Raw genomic sequence first — 17,971 nt, forward strand, 5'->3', positions numbered from 1 at the left:
TTAGTCCATCTATACTGACCTCCATCAGGTTGCAAACTGAATATATTTTTTTCTGCATCTACCTCTGAAAAAATATTGGGCTTCTAGCTGTGTGTGGGAATTGTTGTATTAGTCCATCTATACTGACCTCCATCAGGTTGCAAACTGAATATATTTTTTTCTGCATCTACCTCTGAAAAAATATTGGGCTTCTAGCTGTGTGTGGGACTTGTTGTATTAGACCATCTATACTGACCTCCATCAGGTTGCAAACTGAATATATTTTTTTCTGCATCTACCTCTGAAAAAATATTGGGCTTCTAGCTGTGTGTGGGACTTGTTGTATTAGTCCATCTATACTGACCTCCATCAGGTTGCAAACTGAATATATTTTTTTCTGCATCTACCTCTGAAAAAATATTGGGCTTCTAGCTGTGTGTGGGACTTGTTGTATTAGTCCATCTATACTGACCTCCATCAGGTTGCAAACTGAATATATTTTTTTCTGCATCTACCTCTGAAAAAATATTGGGCTTCTATTGGGCTTCTAGCTGTGTGTGGGACTTGTTGTATTAGTCCATCTATACTGACCTCCATCAGGTTGCAAACTGAATATATTTTTTTCTGCATCTACCTCTGAAAAAATATTGGGCTTCTAGCTGTGTGTGGGACTTGTTGTATTAGTCCATCTATGCTGACCTCCATCAGATTGCAAACTGAATATATTTTTTTCTGCATCTACCTCTGAAAAAATATTGGGCTTCTAGCTGTGTGTGGGTCTTGTTCTATTAATCCATCTATACTGACCTCCATCAGGTTGCAAACTGAATATAATTTTTTTCTGCATCTAGCTCTGAAAAAATATTTGGCCTTCTAGCAGTGTGTCGGACTTTCTCTATTAGTCCATCTATACTGACCTCCATCAGGTTGCAAATTAAAACTAATTTTTATCTGCATCTACAGTACCTCTGAAAAAATATTTGGGCTTCTAGCTGTGTGTGGGACTTGTTGTATTAGTCCATCTATACTGACCTCCATCAGGTTGCAAACTGAATATATTTTTTTCTGCATCTACCTCTGAAAAAATATTTGGGCTTCTAGCTGTGTGTGGGACTTGTTGTATTAGTCCATCTATACTGACCTCCATCAGGTTGCAAACTGAATATATTTTTTTCTGCATCTACCTCTGAAAAAATATTGGGCTTCTAGCTGTGTGTGGGACTTGTTGTATTAGTCCATCTATACTGACCTCCATCAGGTTGCAAACTGAATATATTTTTTTCTGCATCTACCTCTGAAAAAATATTGGGCTTCTATTGGGCTTCTAGCTGTGTGTGGGACTTGTTGTATTAGTCCATCTATACTGACCTCCATCAGGTTGCAAACTGAATATATTTTTTTCTGCATCTACCTCTGAAAAAATATTGGGCTTCTAGCTGTGTGTGGGACTTGTTGTATTAGTCCATCTATACTGACCTCCATCAGGTTGCAAACTGAATATATTTTTTTCTGCATCTACCTCTGAAAAAATATTGGGCTTCTAGCTGTGTGTGGGTCTTGTTCTATTAATCCATCTATACTGACCTCCATCAGGTTGCAAACTGAATAGAATTTTTTTCTGCATCTAGCTCTGAAAAAATATTTGGCCTTCTAGCAGTGTGTCGGACTTTCTCTATTAGTCCATCTATACTGACCTCCATCAGGTTGCAAATTAAAACTAATTTTTATCTGCATCTACAGTACCTCTGAAAAATATTTGGGCTTCTAGCTGTGTGTGGGACTTGTTGTATTAGTCCATCTATACTGACCTCCATCAGGTTGCAAACTGAATATATTTTTTTCTGCATCTACCTCTGAAAAAATATTGGGCTTCTAGCTGTGTGTGGGAATTGTTGTATTAGTCCATCTATACTGACCTCCATCAGGTTGCAAACTGAATATATTTTTTTCTGCATCTACCTCTGAAAAAATATTGGGCTTCTAGCTGTGTGTGGGACTTGTTGTATTAGTCCATCTATACTGACCTCCATCAGGTTGCAAACTGAATATATTTTTTTCTGCATCTACCTCTGAAAAAATATTGGGCTTCTAGCTGTGTGTGGGACTTGTTGTTTTAATCCATCTATACTGACCTCCATCAGGTTGCAAACTGAATATATTTTTTTCTGCATCTACCTCTGAAAAAATATTGGGCTTCTAGCTGTGTGTGGGACTTGTTGTATTAGTCCATCTATACTGACCTCCATCAGGTTGCAAACTGAATATATTTTTTTCTGCATCTACCTCTGAAAAAATATTGGGCTTCTAGCTGTGTGTGGGACTTGTTGTATTAGTCCATCTATACTGACCTCCATCAGGTTGCAAACTGAATATATTTTTTTCTGCATCTACCTCTGAAAAAATATTGGGCTTCTAGCTGTGTGTGGGACTTGTTGTATTAGTCCATCTATACTGACCTCAATCAGGTTGCAAACTGAATATATTTTTTTCTGCATCTACCTCTGAAAAAATATTGGGCTTCTAGCTGTGTGTGGGACTTGTTGTATTAGTCCATCTATAATGACCTCCATCAGGTTGCAAACTGAATATATTTTTTTCTGCATCTACCTCTGAAAAAATATTGGGCTTCTAGCTGTGTGTGGGACTTGTTGTATTAGTCCATCTATACTGACCTCCATCAGGTTGCAAACTGAATATATTTTTTTCTGCATCTACCTCTGAAAAAATATTGGGCTTCTAGCTGTGTGTGGGACTTGTTGTATTAGTCCATCTATACTGACCTCCATCAGGTTGCAAACTGAATATATTTTTTTCTGCATCTACCTCTGAAAAAATATTTGGCTTCTAGCTGTGTGTGGGACTTGTTGTATTAGTCCATCTATACTGACCTCCATCAGGTTGCAAACTGAATATATTTTTTTCTGCATCTACCTCTGAAAAAATATTGGGCTTTTAGCTGTGTGTGGGACTTGTTGTATTAGTCCATCTATACTGACCTCCATCAGGTTGCAAACTGAATATATTTTTTTCTGCATCTACCTCTGAAAAAATATTGGGCTTCTAGCTGCGTGTGGGTCTTGTTCTATTAATCCATCTATACTGACCTCCATCAGGTTGCAAACTGAATATAATTTTTTTCTGCATCTAGCTCTGAAAAAATATTTGGCCTTCTAGCAGTGTGTCGGACTTTCTCTATTAGTCCATCTATACTGACCTCCATCAGGTTGCAAATTAAAACAAATTTTTATCTGCATCTACAGTACCTCTGAAAAAATATTTGGGCTTCTAGCTGTGTGTGGGACTTGTTGTATTAGTCCATCTATACTGACCTCCATCAGGTTGCAAACTGAATATATTTTTTTCTGCATCTACCTCTGAAAAAATATTGGGCTTCTAGCTGTGTGTGGGACTTGTTGTATTAGTCCATCTATACTGACCTCCATCAGGTTGCAAACTGAATATATTTTTTTCTGCATCTACCTCTGAAAAAATATTGGGCTTCTAGCTGTGTGTGGGACTTGTTGTATTAGTCCATCTATACTGACCTCCATCAGGTTGCAAACTGAATATATTTTTTTCTGCATCTACCTCTGAAAAAATATTGGGCTTCTAGCTGTGTGTGGGACTTGTTGTATTAGTCCATCTATACTGACCTCCATCAGGTTGCAAACTGAATATATTTTTTTCTGCATCTACCTCTGAAAAAATATTGGGCTTCTAGCTGTGTGTGGGACTTGTTGTATTAGTCCATCTATACTGACCTCCATCAGGTTGCAAACTGAATATATTTTTTTCTGCATCTACCTCTGAAAAAATATTGGGCTTCTAGCTGTGTGTGGGTCTTGTTCTATTAATCCATCTATACTGACCTCCATCAGGTTGCAAACTGAATATAATTTTTTTCTGCATCTAGCTCTGAAAAAATATTTGGCCTTCTAGCAGTGTGTCGGACTTTCTCTATTAGTCCATCTATACTGACCTCCATCAGGTTGCAAATTAAAACTAATTTTTATCTGCATCTATAGTACCTCTGAAAAAATATTTGGGCTTCTAGCTGTGTGTGGGACTTGTTGTATTAGTCCATCTATACTGACCTCCATCAGGTTGCAAACTGAATATATTTTTTTCTGCATCTACCTCTGAAAAAATATTTGGGCTTCTAGCTGTGTGTGGGACTTGTTGTATTAGTCCATTTATACTGACCTCCATCAGGTTGCAAACTGAATATATTTTTTTCTGCATCTACCTCTGAAAAAATATTGGGCTTCTAGCTGTGTGTGGGACTTGTTGTATTAGTCCATCTATACTGACCTCCATCAGGTTGCAAACTGAATATATTTTTTTCTGCATCTACCTCTGAAAAAATATTGGGCTTCTAGCTGTGTGTGGGACTTGTTGTATTAGTCCATCTATACTGACCTCCATCAGGTTGCAAACTTAATATATTTTTTTCTGCATCTACCTCTGAAAAAATATTGGGCTTCTAGCTGTGTGTGGGACTTGTTGTATTAGTCCATCTATACTGACCTCCATCAGGTTGCAAACTGAATATATTTTTTTCTGCATCTACCTCTGAAAAAATATTGGGCTTCTAGCTGTGTTGGGTCTTGTTCTATTAATCCATCTATACTGACCTCCATCAGGTTGCAAACTGAATATAATTTTTTTCTGCATCTAGCTCTGAAAAAATATTTGGCCTTCTAGCAGTGTGTCGGACTTTCTCTATTAGTCCATCTATACTGACCTCCATCAGGTTGCAAATTAAAACTAATTTTTATCTGCATCTACAGTACCTCTGAAAAAATATTTGGGCTTCTAGCTGTGTGTGGGACTTGTTGTATTAGTCCATCTATACTGACCTCCATCAGGTTGCAAACTGAATATATTTTTTTCTGCATCTACCTCTGAAAAAATATTGGGCTTCTAGCTGTGTGTGGGACTTGTTGTATTAGTCCATCTATACTGACCTCCATCAGGTTGCAAACTGAATATATTTTTTTCTGCATCTACCTCTGAAAAAATATTGGGCTTCTAGCTGTGTGTGGGACTTGTTGTATTAGTCCATCTATACTGACCTCCATCAGGTTGCAAACTTAATATATTTTTTTCTGCATCTACCTCTGAAAAAATATTGGGCTTCTAGCTGTGTGTGGGACTTGTTGTATTAGTCCATCTATACTGACCTCCATCAGGTTGCAAACTGAATATATTTTTTTCTGCATCTACCTCTGAAAAAATATTGGGCTTCTAGCTGTGTTGGGTCTTGTTCTATTAATCCATCTATACTGACCTCCATCAGGTTGCAAACTGAATATAATTTTTTTCTGCATCTAGCTCTGAAAAAATATTTGGCCTTCTAGCAGTGTGTCGGACTTTCTCTATTAGTCCATCTATACTGACCTCCATCAGGTTGCAAATTAAAACTAATTTTTATCTGCATCTACAGTACCTCTGAAAAAATATTTGGGCTTCTAGCTGTGTGTGGGACTTGTTGTATTAGTCCATCTATACTGACCTCCATCAGGTTGCAAACTGAATATATTTTTTTCTGCATCTACCTCTGAAAAAATATTTGGGCTTCTAGCTGTGTGTGGGACTTGTTGTATTAGTCCATTTATACTGACCTCCATCAGGTTGCAAACTGAATATATTTTTTTCTGCATCTACCTCTGAAAAAATATTGGGCTTCTAGCTGTGTGTGGGACTTGTTGTATTAGTCCATCTATACTGACCTCCATCAGGTTGCAAACTGAATATATTTTTTTCTGCATCTAACCCAGCCAATAGTTTTGGCCTAATACCACAGTTTGGCCACTCAGTTCTGCTCGGTTACCATCCATTGTTTTTTTGTGCAAACAACTCCAGAGTTGTGAATTAGTTAACCACCAAAATGAGTGGAAAAAGGCCTGCTGCTGGTGGAAAGGGGAATAGGCGTGTTGGGAAGGGGAAAAAAGGTTGTGTCCGTGGGGTAGGTGTTAAAGCAACAGCATCATCTGCAAAAGAGAGACCATCTTCCAGCCAAACTAAAATGTCTACTTCTTTTAGCGGACAATGTGATAAGATACCTTTCTTACGGCCACGCCAATCGCTACAAATTCCAGATGAGGCACAAAAACAGCAGGTGCTTCAACGGATATCAAGTGCTCCTTTAAGTGGGCTCTCCTCCACATCAACTTCAACATCACAAATACTCCAGTCCTCAAAGGTGTCACCCAAATCGCACTTGCTTCCTCACAGCTCCCAAATCTCCAGCTGCCCGTCTGAGTATGAGGTAGAACAGATGGTTGAGTCTGCAGAGCTGTTTACTCATACTATAGCCTGGGAATCAGAGGTCGACTCCAGCGCTTCTGTGAATCCAGACGAGGAAATGATCTGCACTGATGCCCAGAATCTTTATGAGTCGGATCCAGGACCAGACGCAGAAGGTTCTGACCATAATGTAGACCCTCATTCCCAACTGTAACTCCTGTTGGTGGAGACAATGAGGAAGACGATGATAAGACTCAAATACCTGATTGGAGCGATAACTTTAGTTTTTTGTCAGGGCAGGAACAGGTTGGCTCTGAGGACGACGGGTGTGATAACACACAGGGTGATGATGATGAGGTTGGAGATCCCACTTACTGTCAACCCACAGTCAGCCAAGAGATGAGGTCAGCAGAGGAGGTGGAGGAAGATGCTAGTGACGACGAGGTCAGGTTGCGCCTTCCTGGACAGAGACGTAGTACTGGAAGCACGTCAACAACTGCATCCTCAAACACAACTCTGCCTCTCACCACAAGTCGTGGTGGCTCTTCAGGTCGCATGGGTGCTAAGCCTTGCATAGCCTGGGCATTTTTTCAGATCGATAAAGATGACCCAACTCGTGTTATCTGTAACATTTATTAGCAAAAGCTAAGTAGAGGCCAAAAAATACATAGTTTGAGTACTTCATGCATGAACCGGCACATGGACATGAAGCATAAGTTGCAGTGGGAAGCTCAGTGTGCTACAATGCGGCCTAGCCGGCCGGGCCAACCACCGTCTGCCATATCTTGTGCATCCGCGGCCTCTTCATCCTCTGTGACTGGGGGGACAGCAGTCACACCTGTTTTGGGGCGCAGACCTGCCACCTCTTTACCCGCAACAGCCAGCGTGATTGGCAGGTCATCATTTTCTTTGGAGGTGGTAACACCAGCTGGTGTTGAGCGCTGTCCGACATCGATAGCACCACCTTTGGATCAAGGCAACCTAACATGTCCGCCTGCATCTTCCTCACAGACCGGCAGTTTGCCGGGGACACCCTTATCAACCCCGTCTAAGCACAATAGCCAGCCCTCGGTCCCTCAGATGTGGACAAGTAAAAGACCATTTCCTCCTAGCCATGAGAAAGCTAAGAGGTTGAATTTCACCATCTGCAAGCTCTTGGCTACAGAAATGCTGCCTTTCCGCCTGGTGGACACAGAGGATTTTCGAGACCTTATGTCCGTCGCAGTGCCCCAGTACCAGATGCCCAGTCGGCACTACTTCTCAAAGAAAGGTGTGCCTGCGCTCCACCAGCATGTCGCACACAACATCACCGCTTCTTTGAGAAACTCTGTGTGTGACAGGGTGCATTTCACCACAGACACTTGGACGAATAGGCATGGACAGGGGCGTTACATGTCGCTGACTGGGCACTGGGTAACTATGGTGACAGCAGGACAAGGGGCTGCTGTCCAAGTCTTGCCGTCCCCACGAGTTGTGCGTCAATCCTCTTTATGTCAAAGTTCCTCCACTGCTTCTGCCTCCTCAACCTCCTATCGGTCTTCCACCTGCACCCAAAGCCTGTCTGGTCATGCCACAAGCTTTCTAACTGCGCAGAAGGGATCCTGCACACCTCCTTACTATGCTGGCAGTAGGGCTCAACGTCATCAGGCGGTTTTTACATTGAAATGTCTGGGAAATGTGAGTCATACAGCTGAGGAGTTGTGGTCAGCTCTGGAGAACCAATTTCATGAATGGTTGTCTCCACTGGACCTGAAACCAGGGAAGGCCGTGTGCGACAATGCTGCAAACCTGGGTGCGGCCCTTCGCCGGGGCAATGTCACACACGTGCCTTGTATGGCTCACGTGTTGAACCTGGTTGTCCAGCAATTTTTAGCCCACTATCCCAGACTAGATGGCCTTCTGCAGAGGGCACGGTCGCTGTGTGCTCACTTCCGCCGTTCGCATCCCGCAGCTCAGCGACTTACATCTCTACAGAAGTCGTTGGGCCTGCCACTTCACCGGCTAAAATGCGATGTGCCTACCCGGTGGAATTCAACTCTGCACATGTTGCAGCGACTGTGGCAGCACCGACAAGCCCTGGTGCAATACGTTCTGACGTATAGCCTGGGCCAACGAGATTCAGAGGTGGGGCAAATCACGCTGGAGGAGTGGTCTCAGATCAGGGACCTATGCACCCTTCTGCACAGTTTTGAAATGGCGACGAAGATGTTTAGTGCTGACGATGCCATTATCAGCATGACTATTCCGGTGATTTACATGCTGGAGCACATGTTAAACAGAATTCGGAGTCAGGTGGTGGCACAAGAGGAGGTGGAGGAAGTAGAGGGGGAGGAGTTGTATGCGGAAGGGCTAACATCTGCAAGGTCCAGACGGTCGGCAGCACCAAGGCGGCAGGCATGTGAGGGTGGGGGAGATGGTTTTACCAGGGCGCATGGTAGCAGCCAAACTAGTGAGGAAGGTGCAGGAGCCCAGGAAGAAGTGGAGGACGAACTGATGGAAGACTCATCAGATGAGGGAGACCTTGATCACATTTCTGTTGTGCGAGGTTGGGGGGAGAGGACAGAGGAAGATAGCATGATTGTTACCTCGCCACCAACACAACAGGGACTTGGTGCTCCTGGATGCGCAACACACATGAGTGCCTTCTTGCTGCACTACCTGCAACATGACCCTCGAATTGTGAGAATTAGAAATAATCCTGACTACTGGGTTGCCACACTGTTAGATCCCCGGTACAAAAGTAAATTTGCAGAAATTATTCCTGCCATAGAAAGGGATGCACGCATGCAGGAGTATCAGCAGAGACTGTTGCAGAATCTTACATGTGCTTTTCCACAAAATACCAGTGGTGCACGTAGTGAATCTCACAGTTCCAACTTGCCAACCGTGGGACCGTCAAGTGTTCAGCACTCAAACCGTAACAGAACCACAGTATCTGGTGGTAACATCAATTTTGCGGAATCATTTCACCACTTTTTTAGCCCATCCTTTGCAAGGCCACAGGAGACAAGAAGTCTGACACATAGTCAACGCCTAGAGACGATGGTACAGGAGTATCTCCAAGTAAACATTGAAGCCACGACTGTGTCACTGGACCCTTGCTCTTTTTGGGCTTCCAATCTGGATAAAAGGCCGGAGCTAGCCACTTACGCCTTGGAGATCTTGTCATGCCCCGCAGCCAGCGTTCTGTCTGAACGTGTGTTCAGCGCTGCTGGTGGTGTGCTGACAGATAAGCGCACGCGGCTCTCCACTGATAATGTAGACAGACTCACGTTCATAAAGATGAACAAATCATGGATCCGAAACGACTTTTCTACCCCTGTGTCATCCTGGGGAGAGTAAAAGCTTGATGATTGGTTAAAATCACCCTACCAACCGTTTTAAGCTTTCAAATTACTAATCATGTTTATCTGTATCTTGACTGGAAAATAATTTGGGCTTTGTAGCAGTGTGCAGCACTGATCCTATTAGGCCATCTATAATAAGCTCCACCAGATTTAAAATTAAAAATAATTTTTAGCTGCATCTAGCCCGGAAAATAATTTTGGGGCTCCGAGATGCGCAAGACACATAAGTGCCTTCTTGCTGCACTACCTGCAGCATGACCCTCATATTGTCAGAATTCGAAGTAATCATGACTACTGGGTTGCCACACTCTTAGATCCCCCAAACTTTTCGATCAACCTTTTCATTTTAATAAAGACCAAAAAAATGGTCATTTTTGAAATTATAAGCATTAGCAGGTTGTTAGAAACTGAAATCAAACAGTTTTCAACTCAAAACTTTATTCTAGGTGATGTTACATTTTCACATAGGACCCCTTGTTCGAAAGGAGCTTCTGAACTCTCTCGTCCATTGAATTTGTCAGGTCTTGGATGGTTTCTGCTTCAATTGTTTTGCATGAGGACAGAATACCCTCCCAGAGCTGTTGCTTAGATGTGAACTGCCTCCCGCCATCATAGACACTCCTTTTAATGATGCTCCAAAGGTTCTGAATGGGGTAGAGGTCAGGGGAGCATGGGGGTCACACCATAAGTTTGTCCCCTTTTATGCCCATATCAGCCAGAGATGCAGATGTTTTATGTGCAGCATGAGATGGTGCATTATCATGCAGAAAAATGATCTTGCTGTGAAATACACGGTTCTTCTTCTTGAACCATGGCAGGAAGTGCTGTTTGAGAAAATCCACATACATTATGGAGTTAATCTTTAGCGCCTTCAGGGATCCTAAAGGGGCCGACAATCTCTCTCCCCATGATTCCAGCCCAAAACATTACTCCACCTCCTCCTTGTTGGCGCTGTAGCCGTGTTTGCGTGGGGTGTCCATCAACCAGCCATCCTCCACTCCATCCATCTGGACCATCGAGCGCTGCACGGCACTAATCCATGAACAAAACAGTTTTGAAATCAGTCTTCATGTAATGTTTGGCCCACTGGAGCCGTTTCTGCTTGTGTGAAGTGGATAGAGGAGGTCGACAGGATGGCGTATGCACAGCTGCAAACCTCTGAAGGACCCTGCATCTTGTTGTTCGGGGGACGTTGGAGGCACAAGCAGCTTCAAAAACTTGTCTGCTGCTATGACAAGGCTTTTTTGCCGCTGCTCTTTCAACCTGACGTAATTGCCTGTAGGAAAGAGTCCTCAATTTGCCCTTATCAGCACGCACACGTGTGTACTGTGAATCAGCTACATACTTCTTGATTGCCAAGACACTTCATCCTGATCATCGCACAATGTTGATTGTAGTCATGCCTTGACCTAAACACTCCACAATTTGTTGCTTCTCAGCAGCCGACACATCCTTTTTCTTTCCCATTTTGGCAGAAAATGTAGGCTGCTGAATAATGTGAGAGAGCCTTCTTAAGTAGTCTTGCCTTTCATTGGACACACCTGCCAAACTAATTAGCACTGGTGTCTGCAATTGCTTACAGTGATATAAAGAGCCCTGACACACATCACCATCAATGAGTTTAACTGACAAACAAACAAATTCTTCCCTTATCACTCCTAAACACTTTTTGCATAATAATTTGGAACACAGTGTACATGTGCTTTTCCACAAAACAACAGTGGTTCACGTAGTGAATCTTACAGTTCTAACTTGCCAACCGTGGTCTGTATGGAGTTGTTCAATAAAGGGCCCAAAATTAAGATAACATAGATGGGAGCGGTCTCTATGAATAGGAATTCCTAAGTATTTGATACCCTGTGAGGGCCAGGCAAAGGGAAAGTTGGACTGGATGGAATCCTATATGGATTTGGGGAGGGAGACATCGAGGGCCTCAGACTTCGCTGCATTGATTTTAAAATTTGACCATGTAACAAAGTGATCTATTTCAGCCATAACAGCATGGATGGATATATGTGATTGAGTGATATATACTAGGACATCATCAGCAAATAGAGAGCACTTGTACTCGGTGCCTCCCACCTCAATCCACCTAATATTGGGGTTATGGCGAATTGATGAGAGCAGGTGCTCCGTCACTAGGATGTATAAGAGAGGGGACAGAGAACACCCCTGCCTTGTTCCATTGGTGATTGTGAAAGGTGATGAAAATGTTCTGACGCGCCCCCTGGGCCTTGGGACACCCGGAGCCGGACCCTTTTTGGTGGATGCTGGTGGTTGTAGTCTTCGTGGCGGCAACCCGGTTCCGTGGCTCAGGGCGGTCAAACCAGTGGCGGAACTATTTATGTGGTTTTGATGTTTAAATGTCCGACTACGCCACCCGTGGATTGCGGTCAGAGTGAACCGCCGCTCCAGGGCAGACCGCTGAGGCTGGTGTTGTGGGTGCAGCAGAGCGTAGCATAGCTCCCCACGGGAGGAGTATAGCCTCAGGGCAGTGTATGCGGAGGATGGGGGTGATGGTGCAGGGCAGCAGCAGTAATGACACGGAGTCAGTGATGCAGTCCAGGGCCTTTACTCACAGTTCTTATTATCCAGACCACGTCTGCTTTAACGGCTGCCCACGTCGTACTGTGCTCACCAGGTGAGGGGCTCAGACAACTCCCAGATAACTTTGGAGTGCTTCACAGGACCCCCTTTGTGTGTCCTTTGTCTGGCCTTTCTTACCAACCCTTCTGTCCGGCTGCCCCGGGCCTCCTCTTGGTAAACTTGGCGCCAGTTTCCCTGACCCTATGTGGTGCCTTCCTAGCGGGTGTAGCGAGGGGCTGCGCCACATAAAATGTCACAGCCTCCTGTTTCTAGCTGAGGGTCGTTTCCTGCCTCCACTAGTTTCGGCAACCGGTCTCCCCCTTTGGCCTGACCCCACCACGCAGGTGGATTCTGGCGTGCGGTGACGACTCGCCCGTCTGCACCCCTGAGATCCCTTCGTTCCTCGTTCCTGGAGCCTTCTCCGCTCCTCTTCCTTCCTTCTCCCTCTTCCAGGCCTGGGCCTCTGTTACTAGGCCCGCCTCCGGAGCAGAGCTCATGCAGAGCCCCTGCTCCCTGCCACTTCTGCTCAGACTTCTCTGCACTGAACTAAGATGGTGCCCACCTTTTATACTCCCTTCTCAATGCACCCAGGAACTGCTTCCTCCCTGCTCCTGCACTACAGGGTTCCCCTCCCTCAGTGTTCCCTCCCCCCACTCCAGCCAGGGACAGGGACTGTCGTGCCCATCTCAGGGGCATATTGGTCGCCCTGCCCCACGGCAATGTGGTGTAATGCATGCAGGTGTCGGGTCCTGATCCACACTACATCCTTACCTGAGAGTGAGATATCACACCTCTGGGTGAGGTGCAATACCTCTGTAGCAACCAAGCCCTCAGGGTGCTACAGTTCCATTTATCTTCAGCCTAGGTGACGTATTGCGATACAGGGCCGTGATTTTGGCTATAAAAGGGTCCCCTAGACCCCTACCCCAAGCTTTTTAAGAGAATCATATATGGCGTGCCAGGAGACTCTATGGAATGCTTTCTCAGCATCCAACGAGAGTATCTAATTACAAATTTTTAACTGCATCTAGCCCAGGAAATACTTTGTGCCTAGTAGCAGGGTCTGCTAGTCAGCGGATTATCCCGGCTGTTAAGCAAGCTACACCACCTGTAGTTTGGACACTTCATTTTTTCAAAGGAAATGCTTCGGGACCACGGGATACTCAGTGAAGAGCATCAGGAGGCACCCCAAGGCATAGGGGCTGGGACTGGCAGTAGGATGCCTTGCGGTGGACAGCCGAGCTCGATCCTTATAAAAGCTTTTTAACTGCAGCAGCTTTAGTGGACGCTACTGGAGCTGGAATTACGCGGCTGCTGGCATGAGACTTGCCCTCCAATAGATCCTTGTAAATGGATTTAAAGTGTATTCATTCAAATTAGAGAGACAATTTAAATTAAAAAGCTTAGAGCTGCCTCCACCACAGGGGGGCTCGCTCGACCCACCAGCGGACAGGCACCAGTATTGGGAGAGGGGGGTTGGCCATCAGGGTTCACCGCGGCTCTGGCACAAACCCGGTGACACGGAGGTGGCACGGGCAGGAGCGGACTGGCCGTGTCGGCTTCTCACTTTTTGGATTTTAGAAGGGCATGACATGCCTATATCTGTGTCTCCCCCTCCTTTTACTCCTCCACCTCTTTTATTTTCGCATGACTATATGTACTTGTCACTTTTCCATGTGTTAGCTATGTCTTCTGAGCAGTTTGTCAGCTTTTGGACACCTTTGAAGGTGTTTTCTATGTGTTTCTATGTGTTTTTGTTTGCCTGCCATTGGTTTTAACGGTGTTCGAAGGTGTTCGACGAACAGTTCGACGAACAGTTCGGCGAACACACGGGTGTTCGACGAACCGAACCGAACTCGAACACTACGGGGGTGGCTCAACACTAGTAGGGACAACTGAATTCTGCGCTGGGACTAGGACGTGCTTGCTGATGGTGCTTCTTGAGAGTGTGCAATGACAGGTGCCGGGCGGGAGACATCTTGGCATGCGCCATGGACAAGGGATTGGCGTACACGTACAACAGCGGCAAAAGCACTCGTGTCACCTGCAGACACTATTGCTGGACCTTGTGGTTTGACCCACAAAGTCAGGTGCTTTGCTGCCATGTGCCTAATCATGCTGGTGGTCAGCTTGGAAGTTTTGCTACCCCTGCTGATGCTGGCCTGGCAGGTGGTGCAAATGGCCTTTTTGGGGTTACTGCAGAGTCTTCAAAAAATAACCAGACTCGGGAAGACCTAACAGTTGTACTGGCAACTTCCGTCGTGTTGGCGTTACGAGAAACGCTTTCCCGCCTTGTGTCTGTGGCCACCACAATGCTTCTTCCTGCCTGTTGTGGTGCTATGCCTCCCCCTGTGTGCTGCTGTCCTCGCTCTGTGTGTTCTCTTGCCAGGTTGGATCAGTTACTCTATCATCCACCACCTCGTCTTCCACTTCCACACCCTGCTCCTCCTCCTGACTTTCTGGCAATTGCGTCTCATCATCATCATCCACCTCTTGCGACAGTAATTGCACTTTACCACTGTCGCCTTCATGTGACCGTGGCTGTTCAAATATTTGGGCATCGCTTCATGTGTTCTCCTCTTGACTCGCTTGAAGCTGGCCGGGCGAGAGGCCCGAATCTACAAATGGAAAAGTGAACAGCTCTTCTGGGTGTCCAAGTGTGGGATCAGTTGTCTCCAGGCACTCGGCATGGTGGGAGGAAGGAGGATCAGGGTGAGGAATATGCGGTTCAGACTTACGGCTACTGAAACTTGGAAGACAGGGTGGAGGTGGTGGTGGCCAATGACTGGAAGCATTATATGGTATACAACCAATAACCTTTTCACACTGCTCTGTGTTTAATAATGGTGCTCTGCAGTCACCTATTAATTGGGACAAGAAGGTTGAGAGAGAAGATGTGGGTGTTTGTTGTGGCACAATTTCACCTTTCCCACGGCCACGTCCTCATCCTCTGCATTCACCATCACCATCATGTCCACTTCCCTGTCCATTGCCACGCACCTTGCCCATTTTAAATGGAGGACAATATTTAGCTTCACCGACACACTGCAACAGAATGAAAATGGAAGAAATGTATGATTTTAGAAGTCTTTTCGTGATATATCTTACTGAGAACCACGGATTTAAATTGTAGGCCTGTAATTTACTAATATTATTCTACATGGAGACCTAGTGTGAATAACGTCACTGACACACTGCAACGGAATGAAAATGGAAGAAATGTATGATTTTTTAAATCTTTTCGGTGATATGTCTGACAGAGAACCACGGATTTAAATTGTAGGCCTGTAATTTACCAATATTATTCTACATGGAGACCTAGTGTGAATAACGTCACTGACACACTGCAACGGAATGAAAATGGAAGAAATGTATGATTTTTTAAATCTTTTCGGTGATATGTCTGACAGAGAACCACGGCTTTAAATTGTAGGCCTGTAGTTTACTAATATTATTCTACACGGAAACCTAGTGTGAATATCTTCACCGACACACTGCAATGGAATGAAAATGGAAGAAATTGATGATTTTAGAAGTCTTTTCGGTGATATGTCTGACAGAGAACCACGGCTTTAAATTGTAGGCCTGTAATATACTAATATTATTCTACAAGGAGACCTAGTGTGAATATCCTCACCGACACACTGCAATGGATTGAAAATGGAAGAAATGTATCATTTTAGAAATCTTTACGGTGATATGTCTGACAGGAGAACCACAGCTGTAAATTGTAGGCCTGTAATTTACTAATATTATTCTACATGAAGATCTAGTGTGAATAGCCTCACCGACACACTGCAACAGAATGGAAAAGGAGGCCAATATTTTCCACGTTCAGTTCAAATTTCTGGATTTTTATCGCTGTATGGAACAGATCTGGCTTTATTCTGCAGTAAGCAGAAAAATTGTGTACTCTGGATTGCTTTTTAAGGAAATAACCACGATTAAGATAAAAAAAAATTTGTCCTGGCCCCTGATATCTGGGGCTGTCTAGAAATATCTGTAATTATTACGGCAGCACCAGACAGGACATTCAATGGACCCTCTTGTGCTGTATTATACACTGCAGTCTGCCACATACCCTGCCTGTCTGCCTGGCACTGATTGCCAGCTGGCGGCTGGCACTGATTGCAGCTGAATTAGTCCTGAGAAGGACTAATGGTTCAGATGGATATAGGTGTATGTTGTGGTATACCTACACTAACTATGAACAAGTAAATCTCTCCCTGACGTAGCAGCCGCTCTCCCTACTCTGCCTGATTCCGGGGTAGACTGTGACGATAATGGCAGTGCCCGGTCTTATATACACCTGATGACGCTGTGCGGCCAGCCAATCACTGTAATGCCCGCAACCAACATGTCTACAGCATTACAGTGCATGGCAGGCAATCCCTCCATGTTCACTGGCCATCTAAAGAGCGCCAAACATGCAGGGAAGGGACCTGAATCCCCCCCCCCGAGCAACCTGGAAATACTCGTCTAGCACAGAACTCATCGAGCACAGTGATGCTCGGGCGAGTACCGAGCCGTGTTTAGCGCGTTTGCTCATCACTAGTTGTCAGCGCTACTGCAGTGAGGGAGATATTATCAGACCATTGTCTTAGCACTGAATCCCTGTGAAGGGGTTGGCAGCCCCCTGTGAACGGGTTGTCAGTTCTGCTGCAGTGAGGGAGAGATGATCAGACCATTGTTATAGCACTGACACAGCTGATTTCACTGAGCTATTCCATCAGCTGTTCTCTATATACTCAGAGTGTTTGCCTTGAATATGCTGGAAAGTCCCTCCTCCTAATAACTGCTTGGGAAACTGTAACCCAATAAGCTATTCACGTAGATGGAGGGAGTGGATGAAGACAATTTATGTCACACAAAGTACTTAATACTTAACATTTCCCAGATGTCTACTTCACATTAACACAATTTTTGAAACATATTTTTTTTTTGTTCAGAAGTTAGGAGGGTTTAACGTTTACATGTGATTTCTAATTTTTCCAACAAAATTTACAAGACCATTTTTTTAGGGACCACATCACATTTGAATTGACTTTGGGGGGCCTATACGACAGAAAGTAACCAAAAGTGATACCAATCTAAAAACTAAACCCCTCAAAATCCTCAAAACCACATTCAAGAAGTTTATTAACCCATCATGTGCTTCACAAGAATTAATTAAATGTGAAAGGAAAAAATTAACATTTCACTTTTTTTCACAAAAATTTTACTTTAGACCCAAATTTTTTATTTTCACTACTGTAACAGGAGAAAATGAACCCCAAAATGTGTTGTGCAGATTCTCCTGAGAAAGCCAATACCCCATATATGGGATAAAACTACTATTTGGATGCCCGGCAGGGCTCTGAAAGGAAGGAGTGGCATATTTTACTTCTTGAATGCAAAATTTGTTGGAATGATTAGCGGACACCATATCATGTTTGGAGAGACTCTAATGAGTATAAACAGTGAAAAACCCCACAAGTTACCCAATTTTCGAAACTAGACCACTCACAGAACTTATCTAGATGTGTTTTGTAGATCTTGAAGCCCCCAGTTCCTTCACAGAAGTTTATAACTATGAGCTGTGAAAAAAAAAATCACATTTTCCCATAAAAATTTTCTTTTAGCCCCAATTGTTTTATTTTCACAAGAGTAACAGGAGAAAATGGACCCCAAAATGTCTTGTGCAAGTGCTCCTGAGTATGCAGATACCCCAATGTGTGGAGGAAAACTTCTGTTTGGGCGCATGGTGGGGCTCAGAAAGAAGGAATGATGTTTTAGAATGCAGACTTTGATGAAATGGTCTGCGGGAGTCA

This window comes from Phyllobates terribilis, unplaced genomic scaffold (assembly GCF_046119375.1).
Source record: "Phyllobates terribilis strain yellow unplaced genomic scaffold, ASM4611937v1 Scaffold_3__8_contigs__length_932513732, whole genome shotgun sequence".
Taxonomy (NCBI): Eukaryota; Metazoa; Chordata; class Amphibia; order Anura; family Dendrobatidae; genus Phyllobates; species Phyllobates terribilis.